Here is a 5,950-nt window from a genome sequence, read left to right as displayed (position 1 = left end):
GCAGAACGTGGGCACAAAGGCATTCATCAGTGAGCACGCTGAGAAAACACAGATGAAGCTTCAAACTGAATGACCTGAAACAGTAGTTGTATACTGAGGAATTTCTTGCCTGAAAAGAGACAAGTTCATTATCTGTTTGCTCTAAAAATCTGATCAGGTCAGACAGATCTGCCCACAAGGTTATGGTTTTCTCTTATATGATACCAAGCAGCACTTCTGAACAGCTGCTCTACAAATTTTGTCTCCAAAAAAGGAGTGTAACAAAAGATTGCACCTAGTGTTTCAGCCTTGACTCTAACTATTTCAGCTTCTCCTTTTACATTTCTCTCTTCTGATATAGGTTACAGGAGAGCGGAGAAATTATTTTGTTAATCCAGACTCCTAGAGGGTTAGCAAACTCCCTATATCTATGGCATCTTGCAGAATTTTATCTTCAGGTAACTTGTGAATGGCTGAAGAGTAGAAATATTACTCAACATCAAATATGGGTTAGTTCGACTACTTCTTGAAGTTAAGAGTATTATAAGAAAATAATTCAGTCTTTATTCCTGTACATTTTAAGCATCTATTAACACATTACCTGGTCTGGTGCCATACAGACTTCTAACTTGAAGGCTTTTCAAATACAAGTGACAGCAAACATGTTTCAGCTCTATAATTGCTTTCTCTTCTTTGTCAAAGCTAGTGACAGAACACAAGTCTCATATCCAATAACGCTGATATTAAAATGTACCGTAAAAAATTTTTTTTTAGGCTAGTGATTCTTGTTACTCTGGAAAGCGAGTATTTCAGCATCAGTCAATTATTCTGGCTGTGAGAATAACTCTCAAATGTTCCCTAAGTGTCCACAACGGTAAAACATTTTCTGCTTTCAGTTTTGCTTCTTGCTTTTTGTCTTTAGTTTTTCATTCATGAGACAATGTTGTAAAGGTTCATTTAGTATTATCAATTACAAAAATATATTGCTTTCAGTCCAGTGCTGTATTTTATTTTGGTGGCTTTTTCAATTTTAACAGAATCCATCTGGGGATAATGTTTTAACTGTACATATTTGGTTTGAAAAAAACGAACAAACAAACAAAAACATTGTGGAATACGAGAAATCGCTATTGGAATGAGTTCTTCAGACTTAAGTTTTCCAGTTTTATCCAGTGTTTTATATTTCCAACACACTTAAATTGTGTAACCTGAATGATGTTCCCAGAACTCAGTGCTCAAACTTAGCTTCACCAGGAAACTGCGAATAAAGTAATCAGTACTTCGTGTAGACTGTGTCTTGTCCACTGGTGATCTCATTACAAGTCTGAATAAGATACACGAATCTCTCTCAAATCTGCTGGCTTCTGGCATGTTGAGAGAGAAACCGTAAGAGCTGAGTAATAGCTGAGGTAATAAAATGAACTGTTCTGTGATGGAAATAAGTGAGGTATATGACAGAAGTTCTGCTCACTACTTGTAGCAAGCAGAGCAAACCCACAACCATGCCAAAGATTTTTCCCACTGTTTCCATCAGTTGATTTAATTTGTTTTCTGCTGATTGTTTTAAACATCTTTCACTATCAGTCTTCATCCATTATGGATATAATAGGTACTAAAAGAAATTGTAGCTGTCAGGTTTCAGCAGCCATGGTGTTTACTGGTTTACACCTGGGAAAAAGAGAGGAACTGCTGTGTTCTACTTCCCAAAAGTGGCAAAAGATGAGGTAAAACTCCTTAATACCAGGCATGTCTAGGCTGGCTGCAGTTGAACAGTTTAATAGCAAGGGACTGAAGCAGCCAAAGTGTGTCTATACAGCAAAACAGGGATATCATTACATTGGCACTTACCTTGCTGGCTCTGCTAATACTTGCCATGAGGACGCTGCAGCCAGCTCTGACAACAGCGAGCTCTCACACGGCTGCTGTTCCATGCTGGAGGGCACGCCACCAAACCTCTGCTGTGCTCCTACAGCTGCCAGCTGAATTAAAGCTATCACAGATACAGCAATCATGCTGTGATCACTGTAATATGGTTTATTACACTCAGAGTATGTGCAGAGAGCAATAACCCAGTGAAAACAGCCCCTATGCACAGAATACTGCCCTGGACTTGATTTGCCAAAAACCAAACTGAGTGCTTTGAATATTATCTGAATACTGCCTCAGCTTGCAGTAACATCTGTAATGAAGGACGCAGAGGAAAAAGCAGGATCACCTAGAAGTCCTCTCTGGTGACTGCCAGTTTACACATTTGAAGTGGAATTAAAACTTCAATTGCCCAAAGCACATGCAGGGCTTCACAACACCTATTTATGCTAAGTCTACCCAGTAGTCAGCAACTGCTGGTGTCCCTCCAGGATCAGTGCTGGGATCTGTACTGTGTAATGTCTTCTACTTGGTACTTGTGATACCTCTCTGGGATATATTGCCCAATATTGGGCTCTCCAGTACAAGAAAGACATTGACATACTGAAGTGAGTTCAGTGAGTGGCCACCAAGCTGGTTAGAGGGCTGGAGAACATGGTGTAAGAGGAGAGGCAGAGAGAAGTGGGTCTGTTCAGCCCAGCAAAGAAAACACTTGCAGGGAGTCCTTACTGTCAACAGCTTCCTGATTGGAGGGTGCAGAGAATATGGAGCCAAATTCTTCTTGGAGGTGCACAATGGCAGGACAATAGACAACAGACACAGTTGGAACATGGGAAAGTGATCAAATATAAAGAAAATTTTTTACCATGACAGTGGTCAAAATCTGGAGCAGGCTGCCCAGGAAGTTGTAGAATCTTTCTACAGAGGTGTCTAAGACTCAGCTGGACACATAGCGGCACAACCTGATCTCGTCAGACCTGCTTTGAGCAAGGAGTTGGACTAGCTGACCTCTGGACATCCCATCCAACCCAGATTATTCTCTGACACAATGATTCCTAGATACAGAAAGAAATGCTACAGGGAGCTGCTGACAGCTAACCTACACATGGCTGGAAAATAACAGGCAAAAAAGCAATCTAAGCAACCTCTTGGCCTGCCTTCAATGGTTTTTAAGACTTTAGGATACATTTTAAAAGCAAGAAATACTGAAGACTAGGTGATGAATGAACACCAAGATAATATACTGTATCAGATTACCAGCAGCACATCTTTTGGATCATTCTACTATCTTCTTTGATAAGGAATTCCAGGTAGTTTAGACCGGCTGTGTTTAAATAGCACTTTATGTTGGAAGTTTTTCAGACTGAGGAAAATATTTAGTACAATAAGTATAAACCAGCAAGGGATCTGATTAGACTAAGGAACTGATAATTTGTGCCAAAAAGAGAAGGCTGAAAATGGGTTCCTAGCTGGTCTTTTCAAGGTCTGAAATTGGAACTACTGTTCTCTTTAGTATTTAATTTTGCCATTGTCATCAAGAAGATGGGGGAGGTAATATTTGTCAAAGATGGACCATTTTATCAGTATCAGAGAGGACTGAAATAACCTACAGAACGAAATGAAAGATCTTGGGGATGACAGCATATGAACTGGATGACATTTAATTGCACAGCATGCGAAGCCATGTATTTAAGGAACTGCAGTCAGCTGGAAATGACTAAGGAAAGAGATCTGGACAGGCTGGCAAATCACCCGCACTCTGTGTGGTGAGTCAAAGGGGTATGATGCAGCTGCACAAGAAATAGAACTCAACAAAAGGCTGTAATTTTTACTGACTCTTTCAATGCTTCTGGGTTTCCTATCAGAGAGCGACCTTGAATATTGTACAGCTTTTCAGAAACAGCTTTTGAATTTTTAGAAACCTTTTTGTTTCCCATACAGAGAAGAGCAAATGAAAGTATGTGTGTGCACAGAGGGAGAGAGATGGAAAAAGAGGAAAGACAGGGGAAACACTGAAGCAAAAATATAATTTCTAAGGGTTGTGATTTTCTGTTCGAATAAACAGACATTGATTCCAGAAATATATCCGAAGCTGGCTTTTGAAAGCTTCTGGCAACATCAGTTCCACTAAATAAAGTACTATTGCAGTAAGTGATTTTAGAGCGTATAGCAGGGATAGCAGGTGATGTCTTACCAGCTTCTCTTTCAGCAATGTTATTTTTCTGATAGACCTACAGCAAAGATTCTGCATGCTTGAAGTATTCAGACAAATTTTTTCTAGGCTGTGAAAGCCAGAAGTAACAATTTTCTTAAATTGAATCATATTAATAGGTTCTCTTATTCTGCTGTGATAGTTTCTTATTTTATTATTGTATACATTATTAACTATGCTAGCAGTAGGACATAACAAATGCAAAATACTTGTTCGAGAACACTACTGTTTTCAGCAGGGAATAATTAAGAATACATTTCAATAACATTTAGAATTCTAATGAATAAAAGATAACTCATGCAGGCAACTTAGAGGTCTGCATAATTTTCCCAAGGAGGTTAAAATGCATGACGAGTACCTAATTCATAAGGAAGAACTTTTGGGTCATATATTTCAATAGCAGACAAGATATGATCAAGGTTCAGGTAACATATAGGTTTGAAATGTCATCTTTCCCGCAGGAGGCCTTCAAAAGGATGTCTGAACTCTTCAGAGTAATCCACCTGAAAATCAGAAAATGCCTCAGAGGTGGAATTTTAGAGCTTCAGCGCTTTGCAGACAGGACATGTACCAAACCTAGAAACTTCACCTCTCATTCATGGAAGCCCTGATTGCATTTTCCCAGCTGGATCTGATGGGTAAACAAGCACCAAGCACAACTGTGCTCCCATCTCCATAACAGTGACATAATGAAAGCAGTAAAGAATATGACCATCAAGCTGCCTTTCCTTCAGACCCTCCACCGTTCCTCTAATTCTCCTAATCGCCAGATGCAGCTATTTAGCTTTGTATCCAAAATTGCCTTGATTTTACTTCTAGAAAAATCACCAAGGACAAAATGTGTTTATGTGGCTCAGTCCATTCAGACTGCCTGTCTAAATCAGTTTAAACTTTGCTGTCTACAGCAAGCGTAGCGTCTAACAGCATCATCTTAATCCTTTTGATTCCACACCACAATACAGTAACAGCCCAATTGGAAATGACTCTTATTTCATTATTACTCTTCATTTGAACTGGCATTCTGCATGCATTTTTGGGAGCAGCAGGTGAGATGAGGATTGTGGGGGAAGAAAATAACAAAGGAAGCAAGTGCAAGGGCTATGATTGCGCAGAACAGAGGCTTTAGATAGCCTGGATTGTGGATCTGCGCACAGCGCTGCCCTTAAAACAACACATCTAAAAATTATCAGAAATTTCTAACAAACAAAGCACAAAAGGTTAGTCTTTGTCTGATAAAAGCAAATGCTGAAGGTCAGTTGCTGTCTTTGTGTTCTCTTGGTGCAGTCCCCTCCCTTACGTAACTCCAGCTGAACAGATTTTCCAAAATATTCAAAAAATTCTCTTAAAGCTTGAACAAAAATCAGATTTATTTGTTTTCACAGGTTACAACTGCCCATCCCTCCCAAGTGAGCAGACAGTAGGTAGGACTCCCCATGAGGCACTTGGTGGTTTTCAGACTGCCATGAGCAGCGAGAGGTACCCAGGAACAGCCAGCCTCTGGTGCAGCCTGATGCTGTTTGGGACTGGTGCAAGGCACACGGAGGAGTTAAGAGGCTTTGTGTGGCCCATTTTATTGCCTATAGAATGAGAACAAGGCTTTTTCTGCCACTTTTTGTCAGTGTTGTGCAAAATGCTTTTCAACTCATAAATCTACCCACCTGACAGCCTGCTTTGTCTGCGAACATGCAGAGATTGCAACTAACTAATTTTGTTCCTATTGAAAGTTGGGATAAGCTACAACAGAGCTAGATTTAAGGCAGTTTTATCTTTCTACCTCTGTGCTGTTGCCAGGACTACAGTAGCCAGACTAGGTGTTGGCCAGCTTGGTTCCTATGGTGGGTGGGCACAATGAAAGCTTTTCTGCCCCTCTGGGTGCTTCTATCCCCTTCAGCA

Source organism: Patagioenas fasciata, chromosome 9 (genome assembly GCF_037038585.1).
Source record: "Patagioenas fasciata isolate bPatFas1 chromosome 9, bPatFas1.hap1, whole genome shotgun sequence".
Lineage (NCBI taxonomy): Eukaryota > Metazoa > Chordata > Aves > Columbiformes > Columbidae > Patagioenas > Patagioenas fasciata.
Note: the sequence above shows the minus strand (reverse complement) of the source record.